Source organism: Anabrus simplex, chromosome 4 (genome assembly GCF_040414725.1).
Source record: "Anabrus simplex isolate iqAnaSimp1 chromosome 4, ASM4041472v1, whole genome shotgun sequence".
NCBI lineage: Eukaryota > Metazoa > Arthropoda > Insecta > Orthoptera > Tettigoniidae > Anabrus > Anabrus simplex.
Window position 1 is genome coordinate 418,301,824 of NC_090268.1, and position 23,184 is coordinate 418,325,007.

General features: G+C 42.7%; 1 protein-coding gene and 1 non-coding gene across 2 annotated transcripts in view; one reads left to right on the forward strand and one right to left on the reverse strand.

Annotated features, from left to right (window-relative positions):
* The window catches only part of LOC136872311 (testis-specific serine/threonine-protein kinase 4-like), a 129,187-nt gene that overhangs the window by 14,317 nt on the left and 91,686 nt on the right, over positions 1-23,184 (forward strand). The window lies entirely within an intron of this gene.
* On the reverse strand, positions 4,823-4,894 carry TRNAT-UGU (transfer RNA threonine (anticodon UGU)). Its single transcript has one exon. It is a non-coding gene; the product is annotated as a tRNA-Thr (tRNA).

Here is a 23,184-nt window from a genome sequence, read left to right on the forward strand (position 1 = left end):
GTCGGCAATAATAGAGCATCCTCTATCGTCGGGTCATGATGTCATGTTCCAAGATGTTCGAGCTCTTACCCACACTAGACACTACAGGTCCGGGATTAAACGGGAAGCTATGGAAATACGTAGAAATCCTAACAATTTCAACAGGCACACCGGTGGATGTGGTGGTGATTATTGTTTTAAGAGGAAGTACAACTCGGCAACCATCCTCTATATAACACTAATCAGAGGAAAAATATGGAAGGGGCCCGACACTTGGAAGAATGAATATATCTGCCAAAGAAAGACAAAGGCCACGAAGGGCGTGAAAATGAAAGACTCCCTAGCCCTCGCAAACCTAATAGCGTCGGGGTCGGAAAAGTACAAGAGTTGACCAAGGGGGGTCGGATAGGATATATGAAAGTGAGGAGCCTGGCACAAGTGAGTGGAAGCAATGTCAGGACTCAGCTGAGGGCCCCGTGGTCACCAACCCACACTTCAAAGTTCAGAGCCCCTGGAGCCCCTTCTAGTCGCCTCTTACGACAGGCAGGGGATACCGTGTGTGTTATTCTACCGCCTCCACCCACAGGGGGACAGGGACACCGTCTATCAATTAAGTAATACCTCGTTGCCAGCCATTAAGAATTTACGTAGGTAGTTTCCTTCCCTGTCCCTTCACTGTTATTTCGTCTCGGTGTTTTCCAAATTCGTACGTTCCTCATCACCAGATGTTCCATTCCAGGCTTGTGTCAATGTCATACACCTGCCAATGTCGTATGTTACGTACACGTGTTATGTGAACCTCTTTACTGATTCTGATGGTTCGGTCAGCTTCCGCTTCGAACGCTAGCGCTGTGCCACGTCCTGGGAGCCATCTGGTGGAAAATGAACGTACCATTTCTACTTCTATTATAACGTCTAAATTTAAAGATAAGAAGCCTTTCTTGTGGACAGTCGAGATTTCTTCTGATGACGCAGAGCACAGTTCTCTGAGAAACGTAAAGAATTTCACCTTATTTTCTTGACACGGCACAAGCACAAAAGCCTATACAGTATCACGCCTATAGATTGAGTCTTATTAAATATAATAATGTTCCTCGCTTGTTGTGGACTCTATTCCAAAAACGTACCTACAATTTGTCTAGAAAGGCCGACCTCCCAAGCAGGTAACGCAAGTTCCCTCCCCATAAATGGAAAACCCTATTCCCTCCCACAAGGAATCTTAACATTGAAAGTTATAGCCCAGTTCTCTCCCGAATCAAGCTGTAATGTCTGATTATAGGTAGCCTAGTTACCTCCTCAAGTTGGAATACAATTTTCCACCCCACTTACAGACTGCGGACTGACAAATACAAATTAATATTATTCGTATCAATTTGTACATAATATGGTTAAAATATTTTGTTCCTATTGTTTAAAATATAAAACGTTTCCATAATATTCAGCTTTAAATGAATGCACTTGGTATACTGCAAAACAGTGACAGCTTTGACTTACTCGAATAGTTCGCCACCATCGAAGCCAGTGATGAAGGAATTGGATTTATTCTTTCTTTCCTTCTTAATCCGTTTACCCTCCAGGGTTGGTTTTACCCTCGAACTCAGCGCAGGATCCCACCTCTACTGCTCCAAGGGCAGTGTCTGGTGTGTGAGACCTTGGGTCGAGGATACAACTTGGGTGGAGGACCAGTACCTTCTCCAGGCGACCTCTCCTCCTGCTATGCCTTGTAGGGGAACAGAAAGATCGGAAAAGACAGGTAAGGAAGAGGGAAGGAAGCGGTCGTGGCCTTAAGTTAGGTACCATCGCGGAATTTGCCTGGAGGAGAAGTGGGAAACACCCCTCCCCTTCTACTCAGTTGACTTCCCGAGGCCTCGTACCACTTTTCAAATTTCGTGGCAGAGCCGGGAATCGAACCCAGGCCTCCGGAGGTGGCAGCTAATCACACTAACCACTACACCACAGAGGGGGACATAGCATTTATTTATTTATTTATTTATTTATTTATTTATTTATTTATTTATTTATTTATTTATTTATTTATTTATTTATTTATTTATTTTAATTGACCTAAATTTTGCCATTTGCTCCATACTAGAGTTTATATTTGTATCAACCTGTAATTTATTTAAGAATTCTATAAAAGTACTAGCAGAAGTACCCGTTCTTCGTACGGGTTATCAGAAACTGGCTTTAGTTACTCATACTATCGGTGTGACTGACTTCATTAGATATTTATATCGCTGGTGTATTTACTTAAGTACGTAGAAATTATTTGTCATGTTTGGAATTATAGTGTATCTTCTTCTACTTTTCTTCATGGGGACCTCTAAATATTAGTTCCTACACTGACTGACAGAGCAAATGCAACACCAAGAAGGAGTGGTTCGAAAGGGATGAAAGTTGGGGAAAAAACAGAGACGGCACGGACGAATAATTGATGTTTATTTCAAACCGATATGCAGGTTACACGTCGAGGTACAGAGTCAATAAGAGTGCGGATGGTGTCCTGAGGGATGGTTCTCCATTCTCTGTCAACCATTTGCCACAGTTGGTCGTCCGTACGAGGCTGGGGCAGAGTTTGCAAACGGCGTCCAATGAGATCCCACACGTGTTCGATTGGTGAGAGATCCGGAGAGTACGCTGGCCACGGAAGCATCTGTACACCTCGTAGAGCCTGTTGGGAGATGCGAGCAGTGTGTGGGCGGGCATTATCCTGCTGAAACAGAGCATTGGGCAGCCCCTGAAGGTACGGGAGTGCCACCGGCCGCAGCACATGCTGCACGTAGCGGTGGGCATTTAACGTGCCTTGAATACGCACTAGAGGTGACGTGGAATCATACGCAATAGCGCCCCAAACCATGATGCCGCGTTGTCTAGCGGTAGGGCGCTCCACAGTTACTGCCGGTTTTGACCTTTCTCCACGCCGACGCCACACTCGTCTGCGGTGACTATCACTGACAGAACAGAAGCGTGACTCATCGGAGAACACGACGTTCCGCCATTCCCTCATCCAAGTCGCTCTAGCTCGGCACCATGCCAGGCGTGCACGTCTATGCTGTGGAGTCAATGATAGTCTTCTGAGCGGACGCCGGGAGTGCAGGCTTCCTTCAACCAATCGACGGGAAATTGTTCTGGTCGATATTGGAACAGCCAGGGTGTCTTGCACATGCTGAAGAATGGCGGTTGACGTGGCGTGCGGGGCTGCCACCGCTTGGCAGCGGATGCGCCGATCCTCGCGTGCTGACGTCACTCGGGCTGCGCCTGGACCCCTCGCACGTGCCACATGTCCCTGCGCCAACCATCTTCGCCACAGGCGCTGCACCGTGGACACATCCCTATGGGTATCGGCTGCGATTTGACGAAGCGACCAACCTGCCCTTCTCAGCCCGATCACCATACCCCTCGTAAAGTCGTCTGTCTGCTGGAAATGCCTCCGTTGACGGCGGCCTGGCATTCTTAGCTATACACGTGTCCTGTGGCACACGACAACACGTTCTACAATGACTGTCGGCTGAGAAATCACGGTACGAAGTGGGCCATTCGCCAACGCCGTGTCCCATTTATCGTTCGCTACGTGCGCAGCACAGCGGCGCATTTCACATCATGAGCATACCTCAGTGACGTCAGTCTACCCTGCAATTGGCATAAAGTTCTGACCACTCCTTCTTGGTGTTGCATTTGCTCTGTCAGTCAGTGTACAATAACACTGTTATTACTATTAAAACATTAGTTAGAATGTGAGAGGGTTGGCGGGCGTGGTCTGTGCTAGGAACTGTCCCGACATTCGCCTTAGTACAGGAAAATGAAAAAAGGACGGAAAACCACCCTCAGGACAGCCGACGATGGGGACCAGCCCTTCTCGGTCTCTTAAATGCATAGGTGTAGTGTTCTGTGGTTATCATTCAATCTCCTGTGTCAAAATACTTCGGTTTCCGCAGCAACAGTTCTTCAACGTTACGGACGTGTTCACAACATAAACAATGAGTGCCGGTATTCAGTAACCAATTTCCTAGAAAGAAGTTTGAGTACTTCCTTCCTAACTCCAACAGTTCCCTATCATTGCTTCTACTTATTTGTCATCATCATCATCATCATCTGTTTACCCTCCAGGTTCGGTTTTTCCCTCGGACGTAGCGAGGGATTCCACCTCTACCGCCTCAAGGGCAGTGTCCTGGAGTTTCAGACTCTTGGTCGGGGGATACAACTGGGGAGTATGACCAGTACCTCGCCCAGGCGGCCTCACGTGCTATGCTGAACAGGGGCCTTGTGGAGGGATGGGAAGATTGGAAGGATTAGGCAAGGAAGAGGGAAGGAAGCGGCCGTGGCCTTAAGTTAGGTACCATCCCGGCATTCGCCTGGAGGAGAAGTGGGAAACCACGGAAAACCACTTCGAGGATGGCTGAGGTGGGAATCGAACCCACCTCTACTCAGTTGACCTCCCGAGGCTGAGTGGACCCCGTTCCAGCCCTCGTACCACTTTTCAAATTTCGTGGCAGAGCCGGGAATCGAACCCGGGCCTCCGGGGGTGGCAGCTAATCACGCTAACCACTACACCACAGAGGCGGACTTCTACTTATTTGTGTCAGGCGGAAATAAGCTAAGGTTTTCCGCTGTCCGATTTTCCTTGCGTTGACGTTCAGGAAACTAGAAGATATTTCAGATCCCACGAACCGAAGATTGCAATGAGTTCCGGATAACGAAGGGCGACGGCGAATGTAATATGATTCGCAGATTGTTGTTGAAGTTATTTTATTATGTTATGCTATTTTTTCAGAACAGGTGTTTAAATAAGTAACAGTAGTGTATGTTAATAATTTTCCACGAGAAGGTTACGAGTTAAAATCTGTGCCTCCTGTGAGGATCGAACTCACGACCCCTGGTTTACAAGACCAGTGCTCTGCCACTGAGCTAAAGAGGCCACACCAGGTACTTCCAGTACGCATTCCTCTGAAGGGCGACACAATCCTGGCCTTAGAAGTTCGTGGTGGCGGTGAATATTGTTTTAAGAGGAAGTACTGCTGGACAGTCAATCTCTATTAACACTAATCAGAGGGAAAATGGAAGGGATCCGACATTTCGAATAATGAAGGTATCGGTTAAAGAAAGGCAAGGACCATGAATGGCCGTTTAATGTTAAAGACTCCCTACCTTGCGCCTTGAATGCTCCAATACCGTCGTGGTCGGAAAAGAATAAGAGTTGACCGAGGAAGGTCGGACAGGATAGATGAAAGTGAGGAGCCGGACACAAGTAAGTGGAAGCAATGCCAGACTCAGCAAGGGAACCGCGGTCGCCACGCCCCGCTCCAAAGTCCAGAGCCCCTGGCCCTCCTTTCACGTTCCTCTTATGACAGGTAGGGGATACCGTGCATGGATAATATAACCTCCACCCACAGAAGAAGCTGACTGGGGAGGCCTCGGATCAGGTCACCTTGATGAAGGGTGCTATGGATTTGAAACGTTGGCAACCTGTACTTACATGACAACCCTGACAGACAAAGTAATAGCTGTCGCATAATACTCGTATTGCAGGCAAAATCTAACCATATCTATTTTTGTGAGGTATAATGGTGTAGTGGTGTAGTGGTTAGCGTGATTAGCTGCCACCCCCGGAGGTCCGGGTTCGATTCGCGGCTCTGCCACGAAATTTGAAAAGTGGAACGGGGTCCACTCAGCCTTGGGAGGTCAAATCAGTACAGGAGGGTTCGATTCCCACCTCAGCCATCCTCGAAGTGGTTTTCCGTGCTTTCCCACTTCTCCTCCAGGAAAATGCCGGGATGGTACCTAACTTAAGGCCACGGCCGCTTCCTTCCCTCTCCCTTGTCTATCCCTTTCGATCCTCCCATCCCACACAAGGCCCCTGTTCAGCATAACAGGTGAGGCCGCCTGGGCGAGGTACTGGTCCTCCTCTTCAGTTGTATCGCCCAAAGTCTCACGCTCCAGAACACCGCCCTTGAGGTGCGATCCCTCGCTGAGTTCGAGGGAGAAACCAACCCTGGATGGTAAACAGAAATAGTGTTGTTAGGCCTACTGCACTGTGTCTTCCAGGATGGACGAGAACTTGTTCCGTCTCACTCTTGTTCGGCTGCTTAGCTGAATAGTCAGTATCAAAGAGAATATAATATTAGGTCAGCATATTCTCCTGAATCTAACAAATCCACTGTATCTTGCTTTAATCCTACAAGCTGACCTTCACAGGAATAACTTTCCGAAACCCGAAATGGCTTCCCCAACCAGCTAGTAATTTCGCAAACTCCTCTAGAGGTAGTGTGCTTTCCTCTAACCCGGAGACCCTGGGTTCGATCCCCGGCCAGGTCAGGGATTTTTACCTGCATCAGAGGACTGCTTCGAGGTCTACTCAGCCTACGTGATTACAGTTGAGGAGATGGCGGCCTCGGTCTAGAAAGCCAAGATTAACGGCCGAGAGGGTCCGTCGTGCTGACCACACGACACCTTGTAATCTTCAAGCCTTCGGGCCTAGCAGCGGTCGCTTGGTAGGCCGTGGCCCTCCGGGCCTGTTGCGCCATGGGGTTTGGTTTAGTTTGGTTTGTTTCTTTCCGTCTAATATAGCTAACAAGGAATGCTTTCCCGGGGCTTATAAACTTATATGCAACATACGTCAAGCTCACTGGCCTGTAATTATCCGCTTTATTTTGATCATCCTTTCCCTTGTACAATGGGGCTACAATAGCAGCTCTCCGTTCATTTGTCATGGCCCTGCATAGAAAAGTAACCAGACACATATTTCAGATATGGCACTATATGCCAACCCATTGTCTTAAGGTATAGGCCCAGAAATGTTATCACTCCCAGCTGTTTTTCTATCTTTCAATTTCAGTATCATTTTGAAAGTAACTGTATTATCGTAGGTAAATATCGGTACTTCGCCAGTATTTACAACATTCTCTACCTGGTTATTTTCCTAATAAGCAACCCTCTTTACATACTAGGTGTAAGGTAAATCTCTAAAGATAGGCAATTAAATGTTTTTGGGGTGTACAAACTTGGAAAGGGTGCACTGACACTATGCGGAATTAAAAGATAATCAGCTATATGGGGAACGGCAAAGAAAGGAATGTATCATTCAGTATTATTTTGTAAATAACTTAATTACCGCAAGTAAATGTCAGTACTTCGCCAGTATTTACAACCTTCTCTACCTGGATATTTTCCTAATAAGCGACACTCTTTACATACTCGATGTAAGGTACATCTCCGAACTAAATGTTTTGGGGGTGTACACCCTAAGGGGCTTTCAGTTTAAGAGTGTGGATGATGTTCATTTACCTAGCGTTAATTGGGAAGGTAATGCAAATGATAAAAACCAACCAACTAGTTTATCTGGGAAGGACAGCATAAGCAGAAAGTGATGGAACCAATGGGAGGGAAAAATTTTCTAAACGGAGTGCTGATAAAACCAGATGAGTTCTATAGAGAAACTGAAGTGGTAGGTGGTATAAGTAATTAGCTTTAGAGCTTAGAAGTCAACATATATAACAACCAAAGCTGGGAAAGTGAAGTCCAGATGAGCAACTTCCATCGACCTCTTAGGAGATAGACTGAAGAAGCGTCTTGTACCTGTTCCTGGTCATGCACACTGCACTCGTGTTTCTGTACCAATAACTTTCTCAAGGCTACCTGCTTGCCAAGAAGTATCAAGTGTCCCATCAGTAAAGTCACACACAGACTACGGTACTTGGATGTGGATGTCCTCTCGCACCCTTTCCCTAAGGGGCTTTCAACTTGAGAGCGTGGAGTGGCGACTACGATGTCTAGCTGAGCCGGCCATTAAGTTCGCTTACTTGTGCCAGACTCCTCACTATCATTTCTTACCCCCTGTGGATGGGGGCGATATCCTCTGCCTGTCGTAAGAGGCGACTAAAAGAGGTCCCAAGGGCTCTGAACTTTGGAGCGTGGGTTGGCGACCACGGGGGTCCTTAGCTGAGTCCTGATATTGCTTCCGCATACTTGTGCCAGGCTCCTCACTTTCATCTATCCTATCCGACCTCCCACGGTCAATTCTTGTTCTTTTCCGACTTCGACGCTATTAGGTTTCCAAGGGCTAGGGAGTCTTTCATTTTCACGCCCTTCGTGGCCTTTGTGCTCCTTTGGCCGATACCTTCATTTTTCGAAGTATCGGATCCCTTCCATGTTTTCTCTCTGATTAGTGTTAAGATAGAGGATGGTTTCCTAGTTGTGCTTCATCTTAAAACAAGAATCACAGATATGTCTTATGGCGACGATGGGATGGAAAGGGCTAGGAGTGGGAAGGTAGTGGCCATGGCCTTAATTAAGGTACAGCCCCAGAATTTGCCTGGTGTAAAACTGGGAAAACCACGGAAAACCATCTTCAGGGCTGCCGACAGTGGGGGTTCGATCCCGCTATCTCCCGAATGCATGCTTACAGCTGCGCGCCCCTAACCGCACAGCCAACTCGCACGGTAAATCTTGTGTACTATTCCGACTCCGACGGTTCTATGTAACAAGTAATAAATAAGCAAACTGGGCTGAGTGGTTCAGACGCAGAGGCGTAACGGTAGGGCCTGCTAGGCAGGTGGGCTCGGGCCTTTAAGAGGCGCTGCAGACTCCTCGCAAAACATATACAGGGTCTTTCTCTCAAAGTGGGGCCGGCGTAGCACAGCGGGTAGATGGCGAGCTGGTCAGACGAGCACACGGCAACTCGCCGGGAGAGCGCCCGTATGAACCGCACGTAAATAACAAGCACACATAATAACGCATAATCCTAGTAAAATAATTTCTACCTTGTCATAGAAAATGCTGAAAATGTCTTCCACCTGCATCTACAGATTTCTGGCTTCATGTAAGGAAATTTTCATTCATATGCATTAGTTCATCTACCGAGATAGCCTCAATTTCTCTCGTGATATTTTGGTTGAGCTCATCTAGAGTGTGAAACTTGGAGTGTTCGCGGCAGTAACTGCAGACAGGATAATAGGGCCTATAGTTTTTGAAACCACAATCACTCAGCAGAGATATAGAAATTACATTCTCGTACAATTTTTTAACAATTGACGGACAAGGAATGCTAATCTGAATATTTCCAGCAAGACTCGGCAAACGCGCATACGGCTAACGAGTCATTAAGTTTAATTGAGGAAATTATTGACAACAGGGTAATTAGTAAACCATTATGGGCCGCAAGATCCCCAGATCTTACGGTTTTTCGATTTTTATTTATGGAGAAAATTGAAAAGTAAGGTTTATGCAACAAATCCTTAGATGAAGCCAGGAATGTGTAGACGCAGGTGGAAGGCATTTTCACCATTTTCTGTGACAAGGTGAGAAACTATTTTACTTTGATTGTGCGTTATTATGTGTGCTTGTTATTTACATGCGATTCATACGAGCGCTCTCCCGGCCCCAAGCTCAGCGAGTTGCCATGTGCTTGTCTGACCTTCAGCTCGCCCATCTACCCGCTGCGCTACGCCGGCCCCACTTTGAGTGAAAGACCCTGTATATACTTTCGTCTGGAGCGTGGCATTGCATGAAGTGAGACATAGACGATAACTAGCTCAGAAGGAGAAGAGAAGCTTTTGAAATGTAGTGTTACAGAAGAATGCTGAAGGTGAAATGGATAGATCGAATCACGAATGAAGAGATACTGAATCGTGGCTGAATTTGACCAGAAGAAGGGATAGAATGCAGGACACATCTTAAGGCACCAGGACTTGTTCAGTTGAGGGAAGTGTAAGTGGTAAGAAGGGTAGGGGAAGGCCAAGGTATGCGTATGGCAAGCAGATTACAGCAGATGTAGGATGTAGTAGTTACATAGAAATGAAAAGTACAGGATAGGGTAGCGTGGGCAGCAGCATCAAAGCAGTGTATGGCTTCGGTCACAGCGCAAACGGCGAGCGGAGCGTTGCGTTCGGTGGAGGCGTAGATGTAACTCAAACCTGCGTTTGTGACCATAGTGATAACGGCGCGACATTTTGGAAGGAAAGTTGGTTCAATGACAATGCTACCCGTCGCTAGCCGCTCACTCCTGTTTGAGATTTCAGCTGCGCCGCTCGCAATGACTGTTAGTGAATTAACAAAAGAAGAGGAGGAAGTGCTAATTTTTGAAGTTCAAACCCGAATTTTCCTATGGAACGACAGAGAGAAGAACTTCGAGAACCTATCAATAGTAAGGGAAGTCTGGAACGAGATTCGAACGATTTTAAATATAGGGTACCAGATAAATTCAATTTAAAATCATAAATAATATTAAATAATAAATGGCGTATGGCCTCCACAGAGGCCTGCTGCAGGTCTTTTTCTAGTAGACGGCCTGCATGTCTGAAGATGAGGGCCCTACCTAGGATGATTTCTAATGCTGAATACACCACACACACACCCAGCCCCCGAGCCATTGGAATTAACCAATTAAGGTTAAAATCCCCGACCCGGCCGGGAATCGAACCCAGGACCCTTTAAACCGAAGGCCAGTACGCTGACCATTCAGCCAACGAGTTGGACATAAACAATATTCCCTTTAGTACATGATATTATTATTATTATTATTCTTTTTAATAATTGCCGAGGTGATAACTTGTGTTCGGCATTACATCTGAAAGTTGGTGACTTGTTTCTGTAGTCGCGCCTTAAGTTTGTTTAGTAAGAAGTCAAACGTTTGAATGGAGATACAAGTATATTCGAAAAATCTTATAAGGAAATCAATTCAGTTCTCCATATAAATGATGAAATTCTCCATACATTTCACGTTTTTTATTTACTGGATGATGACGAAATTCTCTCTTGATCCTACATCAAATTATTCTTATTTTTAGATAAGAATTTTCTTAAAGCAAAGACAAACGAGAAAACTTTGAAACTGCCATTATCTAAACAGCTCGTGCAGGGAAGACGCCGCGCCGCTTACTGACTCTCACTACATGTCCACACTGACGCTCTTTCCTCGCGAATCGTCAACTATTCGATAGCGGCAAACGCTCCTCTCGCCGCCTGACCCAAACAACATCATGTATACTGTATATGTCACTATGCACTGAAATGACCAAGGCGGTTTTACAGAATCAGTCGAAAGAATTTTTATTTTTTTGAAACATTTTTACGTAGAGGAATTGGCACTTGATTACATCTAAAGGTAAGGGTGTATTCTGCCCGAAGGCAGGTCCGAACCTCCGCAGAGGTATGCCTGAGCCGGAGTTTACGTGCGGTACGATGGCCAGTTCCTTTCCGCTCCTCCATTCCCTTACCCGCCACCAACAGCGCGTGGCAACCCATCCAAATCTTGATCACGGGTAATGTTACTTAACTTCAGAGATCTCACGGGATATGGTGTTTCAGCACGGCTACGGCCGTTGGCTGATTACACAGCTCAACCGTAACACAGCACAACCGTAAACAATGCCTGTAGTTGTCATCCCTCGTAACACCGCGACGCGATATTATATTACGCACAAATTTTGTTGAACATTTAACTTTTGTAACACATTTATTCGACAATAATGTATAGTGACCATAAGAAGTTGGTGTAGTAACAATCTGTTAACTCAGTTTCGAACGAGCGAAGTTAATATTAGGCTAGAATTATCAGTTGCACGGTTTAATATTTTTCGAAGTTTTTGAACAGTTTTTTTAATATTTTTCTTCGCATATTTTTTGTGTTGTAATAAAATACATTATTAAAACAGAGACATCGGTACCTGTTCCGTGGTTACAAGAAATGGAAACTAATTAGTTAAGTGGTGCGTGGTTGGCAGTTCAATAGCACAGCCGTTAAACCACGGAGACAGTCAAATAAAACCTACAAAAATGTTTTATGCCCGCCTCTGTGGTGTAGTGGTTAGTGAGATTAGCTGCCACTCCCGGAGGCCCGGGTTCGATTCCCAGCTCTGCCGTGAAATTTGAAAAGTGGCACGAGGGCTGGAACGCCATCCACTCAGCCTCGGGAGGTCAGCTGAGTAGAGGTAGGTTCGATTCCCACCTCAGCCATACTTGAAGTGGTTTTCCGTGGTTTCGCACTTCTCCTCCAGGCAAATGTCGGGATGGTACCTAACTTAAGGCCACGGCCGCTTCCTTCCCTCTTCCTTGTCTATCCCTTCCAATCTTCCCATCCCCCCGCAAGGCCCCTGTTCAGCATAGCATGTGAGGGCGTCTGGGCGAGGTACTGGTCATCCTCAGCAGTTGTATCCCCCGACCCAGAGTCTGAAGCTCCAGGACACTGCCCTTGAGGCGGTAGAGGCGGGATCCCTCCGAGGGAATAATCGACCCTGCAGGGTAAAGAGATAAATACGAAGAAGAAATGTTTTATAGGATTTTCTGTAGGTTTTAATAATTTTACAACAACGGATAATACCTTTCTTTGTATAATTTGACAATATATTGCATTAGTAGTGCCGGTAGTAAGATTTATTAGAAAAAATCATCCGTCCTCCAGTGAGGGTGGCTATAACTTACAGTATATAATTATAATAATGAAAATATACTAAATAATTTCTGCTGGAAAATTAATCGTAAGGAGATTACGAATTCAATCAATCATCATCAATGATCTGCATTTACGGCGGTTGCGCAGGTGGCAGATTCCCTATCAGTTGTATTTTCAACGAACTTGGAAATTGAACGAACATTTCCCTTGATAATTTATTACAATCCCATACGCCTCGTCCTATAAATGAATATTTGCCCCAATCTGTCCTCTTGTGACCTACCCACTCTCGCTCAAAGATGTGCGACAATATGTGTCGTGCCGGGTCACCTTAATTTTAATATTAATACATACTTTCTCATATACTTCTCCATAAGCAATATCCCATAGGCGCCAGCCCTCAAACTTACGGCTTGAAGACGATAATTAATAATAATAATAATAATAATAATAATAATAATAATAATAATAATAATAATAATAATAATAATTGTTCCGGTGTATCTGTGGAACGCAGAGGTGAAAGAAGGTGCTGGGTAGAATGGGTCTATCTACGATATCAAAAATTGAATTAAAACTTTAAATAAAAGGTGGAAATGTAGTAAGCAGTCTGGCCTATGCTGACGACTTGGTCTTAATGGCAGATTGTGCCGAAAGCCTGCAGTCTAATATCTTGGAACTTGCAATGAGTATGCTATGAAGATTAGCCTTTCGAAGACTAAATTGATGTCAGTGGGTAAGAAATACAACAGAATTGAATGTCAGATTGGTGATACAAAGCTAGAACAGGTCGATAATTTCAAGTATTTAGGTTGTGTGTTCTCCCAGGATGGTAATATAGTAAGTGAGATTGAATCAAGGTGTAGTAAAGCTAATGCAGTGAGCTCGCAGTTGCGATCAGCGGTATTCTGTAAGAAGGAAGTCAGCTCCCAGACGAAACTATCTTTGCATCGGTCTGTTTTCAGACCAACTTTACTTTACGGGAGCGAAAGCTGTGTGGACTCAGTACATCTTATTCGTAAGTTAGAAGTAACAGACATGAAAGTAGCAAGAATGATTGCTGGCACAAACAGGTGGGAACGATGACAGGAGGGTACTCAGAATGAGGAGATAAAGGCTAATTTAAGAATGAACTCGATGGATGAAGCTGTACGCATAAACCGGCTTCGGTGGTGGGGTTTTATGAGGCGAATGGAGGAGGATAGGTTACCTAGGAGAATAATGGACTCTGCTATGGAGGGTAAGAGAAGTAGAGGGAGACCAAGACGACGGTGGTTAGACTCGACATCTAACGATTTAAAGATAAGAGGTATAGAACTAAATGAGGCCACAACACTAGTTGCAAATCGAGGATTGTGGCGACGTTTAGTAAATTCACAGAGGCTTGCAGACTGAACGCTGAAAGGCATAACAGTCTATAATGATAATGTATGTATGTATGTATGTATGTATGTATGTATGTATGTATGTATGTATGTATGTATGTATGTATGTAATATATTTATTTTCAAAAAACAAACTTAACAACATTTCACTTAGTGAAATAACAATGGCAAATTTGGGGATTAAAATAAAGAACCCCAGAATAGGGAATTTAACAATTTCGTGCTTCAAGCCCCAGATTCACAAGTTTTGAGCTACAAGACCCAGTTTACAAAATTTACAAAATCTCAGTCTTTAGACAAGGACAGGAATATCCCAATTTAAGAGCACTTTGTTCCAAGGATTACAAGTACGGCCTTCAAAGGCACCCCTCAATATTACAGTAAACTTAGGAAAGAGCTTACATGCTCTCCAACATTAACAAATTTCTTACAGCCTACTCAAGGCAACATTACATCAAAAATCGTACAATATCTGGCCTCTCTAGGCACAATTTACAATTGAAATTACCTTTACACAGGGGTATCCATCACCCAAATTACTGGGCCTTCGCGCAAAGAAGAACAGGTTAAATTAATGGCCCGAACACAAAATGAATGGAGGCGTACACTTGCACCCCTAGAACATTACTTATAAAACCCTAATTGAGCTCTCAGCCCGATGAAGCAGAAGTTAATCCCAAGCTACTGGGGTGACTCGAATGAAGGTTAATTTAATGCATTACAGAGAAGAAAAAAAAACAGTTACAAAATCGTAGTCACCTCAAACCAAATTGAAGGGGAACACGAGAGAGAAACGCACTCTCTATCCCCGAATTGCAGTTAAAGACTTTATGAAATGTTACATTAGCCGAAAGGAAATTGACATTTTAGAAAACAGGTCACATAGTTAGAAATTAGGACCTTCCCCTCGTGCAAGTCTGCGGAGGTAGCTACAAAAAATAAGTCTGGTAGTCATTGCCTTGGCTGCTGATCTGCCTGGCGAAGAATGAGGCGCTCCGCCCGCTGTCTTAGCACACACACTCTCTCAGAATTACGGCGATCAAGAGACAAGGTAGCCGGAAAGGCCGCAGCTTATATATACGAGGGGACGTTTCTAGAGGGTTCTGGACTAATCCGGATACCCCCTCTCGATTTTATTGGCAGAATCAAAAGTTACACCCAAAAAACCAACAAGAAGCCTGTGATAGGCTGAAAAATAATTACAGAAAATTCCTATTGGCCAGTTTCAAAACTGGCGGAATGTGTAAGAAGTGTTGCAAATCTTGAAATATATAAAAAAAAAATTACTTGAGAAAACCCATAAACACAACATTTCTTTCAATAACAAATTATTTTACCTTGCACCAGAGTGCATGACCTCAGTTTTTGTAATGACATCTACGGAGAAATGTCCAAACGTCTTGATGTAGACCAAAACAAACAAAATAAATCCAATTAGTTTAAGAAATTTAGAAATGACAAACTTCTCAATTATTCAGTGGTGACAACTTCGGATTAATGTCACAACTTCATGCCGTATCAGTTTCACGTTTTGTTGGATAGATAGAGTCCATTAAGGCGCTTCTTTTGAATGTGCGTAGTTGAGGTGTACCTCTCGGTACAATAATAATAATAATAGTTGATGAGACTCTAAATACTCCCAGAGGTGGAGTGACGGAACACTAACGATTAAGTACTCTCTAACTTGGAAATTAAGGGTCATTAATAAGAATTTCAGAAAATGCCGATTAAAATAACTACCGTACTCATTAGGATGAAAAACGTGATGGCGTATTTACGAACACTGAACTTACGGAAGCAAAAGAAAAACTGAATGAAATCAAATTTAACAAACTGAACTGTTGCACGGAGACTTGCAGTAATTTATGCCATTAGCTCAACATCTGTAGACTCTTGTTATCTGGACACGATTTATGTCGCAGCTGATGTTCGATGGACCTCTCATGCTGGTGTCATCTCTCGTTGTAGGTACCAGTCCTATTCCTGATTAGTGCATAGCTCACTAATTGAACAATGACTTTCCCGACTTTAACACTACCTACAGTACTCCTTACATAAAGTTGTAATGAGTCCTAATTTCAATAGCAAAACCACCTTGAGTTACGTTCATGGAGATAATACACTTGTATTCTTCCGTATTACAGAACTGTAGCGTAACTAAATACATAACAGAATTTCTCCTGTCCCATACCAGTCAAAACCGGTCTCTCGTTGACTTTAACTCTCGTCATTGAGATAATCGAGGTCTCAGTGAGAGTAATTTTGAGTAGTGCTCTACTCAGATGTGAAGTGAACTAAGTTAAGATCTTCAGCAGTTAAGACCTTCTCCGATGTAATGATAGAATAGATTAAAAATTACTGATAGCATTGCTCTCTCCAGCTCTTGTGGATGTATATAGGCCCCAAAATCTCCCTCCATGTGCCATATCACATGGTCCAGTAAGATCTGATGTACAATCCCTTCTCCTATCCATCGTTGCATATCCATCATCTTCTTCCATAACGTCCACTCACATTGGTTGAACTTTTCTAGACAATCAAAGCGTCATGTAGCGAACTTCGAAAAGTAGGCGTTCACAAGGCTTTAACTGTCTCTTCAGAGCATTGAAGGGGTAAGGACTCTTGCAAGCTTGATTACGTCTTTTTCCTGGCAATGGGCTAAAATTAGCATGGTGTGTCCGATCACCTGACCTCGGCTACTGGAAATTTACTGCAAGCTATTAATACGATTGATGTTGTAATACCTTACTCAAGAGGTTGTTTGTTCAGAATACGTTATAGCCGTGATACAAAGAAATGAGATGATGATGTGACATGGATGACTAAAAACCCTATACATAAACATAATAATTTAAAATAACCTACCTCTAATTAAATATATACATTTTTCCAATGAATTACACAGTTCGATAATTTAGTTCATGCTGTGATGTTCCAAACATCACACTCTTGAATTCCAACTTTATCTTCATATTACGATCTCTCTTACCTTTAAAGGATACACTCAAGCGTATACTTCTACTTATGTCATTAAACGCCAACTCATCACTGACAGCTGGAAACATACCACGTACTCGAACATCACGTCTCCTTACTCCCAAGACTTTCCAGCCCGAAGTTTGCAACATTTTCGTAACACTACTCCTTTGTCGGAAATCACCCAGAACAAATCGTGCTGCTTTCCCTTGAATTTTTTCTTTTCTCGTATCAGGTAGTCCTGGTGAGGGTCCCATACAATGAAGCCATACTCTAACTGCGGTCTTACCAGATATTTATACGCCCTCTCCTTCACATCCTTACTACAACCCCTAAATACTCTCATAACCATGTGAAAAGATCGGTAACCTTATTTTAACTTCGTTAGGTATTTACATTGTTCCCCATGAGGTACTATCACCCCATCAACACAATAATTAAAACTGAGAATACTTTTCCTCTTGGTGAAACTTTACTTTTCATCCCATTTACAATCATACCATTGTCTGCTATACATATCACTACAACGTTTAAGTCCCCCTGCAGTCGCTCACAATCCTGCAACTTATTTACTACTAGCTGATGTACCCGTGCTTCACTACGGGATTCTCAGAAAGACTGACTTTGTGGTTTTCCTAACTGAAGTCAACATAGGTCATTACAAAAACGTTAGTAAGAATGTAGCGATTGAAAGCAATACTATCATATAAAGTACTTGATCAAATAAAAAACCGCACATTTTCTCACTTTTAACGAAGTCCAAAGTTCCAGAGCTGGAATGGACAGGCCGTAGACTGCCCTTACTCTGCCATTACTCCATTAAATATGCACACTGCTCACCCCAATCAGTGCCTCAGAGTAGGGATTGAATAGCTTCAAAACTATGATGAACCAGTGTGTTACATACCAGTAGTATCAGAAAATTTATGAACCAGAGGAATGGCATGCTAAAGAAGAAAGTTATCTAATTCCCCAGCTACTTCCCGCCAATATTCAGGCAGGCTGTTACACTCGATACGACCGGGCCAGTTGGCCATGTGGTTAGGGGCGCACAGCTGTGAGCTTGCCTCCGGGAGATAGTGGATTCGAACCCCACTGTCGGTAGCTCTGAAGACGGCATTCCGTGGTTTTCCATTTTCACACCAGAGAAATGCTGGGGCTGTACCTTAATTAAGGCCAAGGCCGCTTCCTTCACACTCCTAGTCCTTTCCTATCCCATCGTTCCGTAAGGCCTATCTGTGTCGGTGCGACGTAAAGCAAATTTTAAAAAAACTCTGTACGCAGCAGTAATCCTATCTGTCGGCGATGAGTGCAACAGAAGACACAAAGCACATCATAACAAACAAAGGTCAATGTAATGTTATTTTTGATCAATTTTATGAGCTTTCTATATTGTAGGCCTTCACATTTAGTTTTCTTTTGACTCTGTGATATAAGGGCGTCTTATAAAAGTATTTATAGTGTAGACTGTAGTTCCTTATTCTCCGACTTTACATACCGATTTTCATTAAATTTTTTTTACCAATTTTCTCGTGACTCGGCACCAATATGGAGTTAGTAACAATAATCCGAATTCATAAATATCTCTGTGATCATAGCCGGTACGGTAACAATGTATAAGACATAAATGATTGAAAATTTAATAATATATAACTTTAGTTATGTAGTATGTATCGATACTACCACTAATGACATAAATATTTGAGAATTACGTTTTAGGCCTTCCCCTAAACTGCCATTTTCTCAGCGTGACTACAATTATTTACAGCCTAGATTGTAGCGACGTATTATCCGACTTTGCCTACCAATTTTCATTAAGATAGGACCACAATTAAATTGTAGGCATTCCCCTAAACTACCATTTTACCCAGCGTAAATAAACTTACTAATGGCCTAGATTATACTGTATCTACTTATTATCCCGACATTGCATACCGATTTTCATTAAGATACGACCACTAATATCATACATATTTGAGAATTAAATTTTAGGCCTTCCCCTAAAATACCATTCCACTCAGCGTAAACAAAATTATTTTCGGCCTAGATTGTAGCGACATATTCCCAGACTTTGCATACCGATTTTCATTCAGTTCTCTTCAGCCGTTTTCTCGTGTACATACATACATACATACATACATACATACATACATACATACATACATACATACATACATACATACATACATACATACATACATACATACATACATACTGTACCCGACGCTACCCAGAAAAGGCTCCGGCATGATATCTACAGGGCGTTAACGGGTTGCAAATATAATAAAATAGGCGCTTATCTAACATTACCTTAATGGCATACAGGGTAGGAGAAACGGGGCAGGGAATACTTAACTACAATGAGAACACATTCGAATTAAAGTTTAAATTAATATAAGCGGTTTATTAGACCTTGATGATGATGGGAATGACGCATCTATATTTGCAAATGAATTACATGAATTATTAACAATTGTTGTGGTTTGTTATCGACTTGTAGTCGTGTGTGATGGATCCGGGTATTGTTTATCGCAAAGCGATTCACCGTGACGTGATACGAACGGAAACATTTACCATAAACACTGAGGCTATATGACATTATTGACTAATGAAATTAACATTCATGCAACAAGTCTGAGCGATCCCCATACTAAAACACACAATTATTTCCCAACGAAATACCATGAAAGAAATTATATAAATGTGGAACAAACGCCCGGGTTTGAACTGACCCTCACTAGAATGCATTTTGCCGCGCCGATGGTCAGAACCATCGCCGACGCTAATTATAGTCACAACATGTTACATAAACAACACAGAGAAACACAGATTATATACAATGAACACGTGAGGCACCCCATTCTTCATTTTAGCATTGTGGAATACCAATAACGACGTAGGGAACTGAACTGACAACCCCTTGGGATGAAAGTAGGACACTGAAATCCCTAGCTATATTATACTCAAATGAGTAACGACAGTAAACTAACAAATACTGGTACCCATCGCCGTATCATTTATTAGCGAATACTTCATTCTGGCGTGTTGAATATTTCCCATCATTAGCCAATTCCTACAGGCCTTGTTTTCTTTAACTCAAGTCTTCCCTCTTATATGAGCGGACACACACACAAAAACACTTCTGTTTACTAGGTCAAGCGCCCCAACCCTCTACCACGGGTGGTCAATGGCCTCGGCCTTCACAGGCATAACACGCCCTTTTTTAACAAAAACACCTCGTCCCGAGGTGCGTTCACAACGAACTGAGGTCAGTTCCTCACAAAGCAAATTGCATCGGCTCCCAATACATCACCTCGATTCAACACATTTTTTAAACAATCACTTCACAACGTGACACCGGTTTTTATGATACCAATATTTGTATGATCACCATCATTACAATTATTATTATTATTATTATTATTGCTGGATTCATCATTACACTATCTTTCTACGTGATTTACCTGGTAATTAGATCATACTGTGTGATCATACCGAACTTCATCGTAACGACGATGTAATTAATCCCTAATAAATTTGTGATTAACAGATAATTAATTTCTAATTAAATCGTCACACGGTAATACAATAATGAATTAAATATTCACACGCTAATCAGCTCAATCAAAAATTCACAGTGTAATTAACTTCTCATTAAATATTCACACAGTGATCAACCCAATTAAATTTTCACACGGTAATTAACTCAATTAAATACTTGCACGGTAATTAACTCTGTTAAATATTCACACGGTAATTAAACCAGTTAAATTGTAAATAAGTTATGATAAACCTGATCAAATAATCCATCTTAAATTGTAACACTCCCTAGCTAAATATTTCAAAGGAGGCCTGGGGCATCAGTTCCATCTTCATTTCTCGTGACTCTGGGGCCTCACGTCGCATACTTATATTATTTATCAGTCATGCATTTTTTATACAGGATCAACTACAGCCTAGCTTAAATTACCCTGAATTTACTAAAATACTAGTCTCCTGACGTCTTAATTGTACACAAGTCTCCCAAAATAAACTTAGTAAATCTTCTACCGCATGCAAACCTATTAAATTATTGTCACAATTATTTACAGTTAAATCACTCAGACCTGCTATTAATTAAATTAAATATGAAATAAAAGCTACGTGCTCAATTTCGGCACTACAACATTTCAATTAAGTTATCCCTAACATGATAGCGTCAGCTTATGATAAATAATTCCCGCCCCTCCAATCAGGCCATATAATATGAAAAATACTCATCTCCATCAATTGATGACCCGTTGTCAGCTCGGGAAGTCCATTGCTGGTTTACTGCTGATCCATTGGCACCAAAGCAATTACTGGTGGCACCATTCTTCCTTCAGGCTGGAAGTCCATAGTTCCTGGTTGATGAAGCCGCTGGCGGTATCCCTAGGTACACAACACGTCACTATTTATTTCAAAATCTGTTTAGTTGCGTTCAGTGTGAACGTCCGGCCACGATTTTGGATATTAATTCGCAATCCGCGGTTCAGTATCGGATTCCGCGTACCTTTGTTACTACACGACACGGTAGTGCCGTAGTAATAATAATAATGATATTACGAATCGTATTGAGTGTTCGCGACACGTCACTGATTTTAAAAGTTTGATCACTGGTATCACGTCTATCAAATCTATGCACTATTTACGTACAGTACGCTATTTCACTTGAAAATTAAGTTTAAAGTCACTTAAGCAAAGGATCAATGGGTGCTTAACTGAACATTGCTCCGCCGTCGGTAAGCTGCGAGTCCCGAATGACGCGCTTCGCCCTCGGAAGTGCTTTTCACAAGGGGATACTTTCTCCCACCCGTAATCTGCATATGGCCTATCCACGGCCCATTAGAGGTCAAATAGTACAACTATGAGATGACCAGTATTCACCTGATGTGATTGAGACATATCCGTACCATTATTCTTCGTAGGATCTTCTGTAATTAATTAAAGTCTGTCAGGCCTCCCCTACCACGCGAGGGTGAACTCCCTTGTCAAGGAGGTGTCATAAGAATAAACAGATGGCCCCGGTACTTTTCCACACAGAAACAACACAGTACTCTTTCTTCATCTGAAAAAGTTTTCAAGTAAGAGGACATTAGACACTCTAAATAAATGTCCCACTAACATTTATCTCTTTTAAATCAGGAGACGACTCCAGAATTCATATTTAATTAATTTTTAGATCGTAGATAATTAAATTGGCTAGTCTGAATTAAAGATGGTTTGCATATTTCGTTTCGAAAAATTTGCTTCCCCCATTACCCTCGTCGTGAGGAAGGGATGTCTTCTCTCGAGTTACGTCATGGGGAATTCCCGATTGCAGCCCCGCCCGAGTCTAGGCGGGCTTGGCTTCTGCCGCGAGTCCCAGCTACACAAAGGACATTATTGCGCAATAGATCGCAAGTAATGAAACCCTGCAGAATAAATTTAAAATACTCATTTCATCTGTCTTAATGATATGGATATGAATTAGTTTTGGGTTTTATTCCCTCAAAGATCATTGCGTCTATAATTTCAAAGACCAGTATTGACCAGATGTCCTTGGGTCATGCCCCTGTCGGGTGAAATACATACATACATACATACATACGTACATACATACATACATACAGACAGACAGACAGACAGACAGACAGACAGACAGACATTATGGAAAATTAAAAAGTGCATTTACTTGTTACTCTGGGCACGACTGATAAAGAAATTCTGAGCAATGTACAGACAAAACCCTTATTATATATGTACCGGGAGGTACACCTCTACGCCGCGCATGTAAATGTTGCGCCTAAAAGAACTCCTCTACAGGAGAAACACTGAACTTGAAACTAGACCTACCTAAACTTTTACTCAGAAGATGTCACCACCTTAATTTTGTGATTGTGAAGTTTCCAGTACTGTATAAAATTCTACGTGTTTTGTTTACCATTTATCAAGAAGTTCGGACTTTCTGCAACAGATGTCACTAGAAAAACTATGATCATGCACCCTGGTGCGAAGTGAAGGAACTTTATTTGAAGAAATTTTGTATTCATAAGTTTGTTCTTTACTAAATTATGTTCATTCATTTTGGGTTGGCAATATTGATCTTTTATTTCCGCCAGTTTTGAATTTAGTCAATCCCTAATTTCTGTAATTAATTTTCGGCCTATCACAGGCTTCTTCTTCGATTTGGAGTGTAACTTTACGCTAGCCAATAAAAGTAAGAGGGTGTGGCATGATTATTTATGAAAGGTCTCGAATTTTCCCCGAGGGTTTATAAACTGCGGATTTTCACGTCTCTTGGCCACTTGATCAACATCTAAAAAGTGTGTGTATGTGAAGCAGAAGGCAGGGGGTGCCTCTTTCATCAGGCAGCAGTCCTTCAGCAAGTTAATGGCCGTTTAACTACTTTTTTTCTTGCTCGCTCCGCAGTTTATCCCAACGGATAGGTCCGAAACTTTA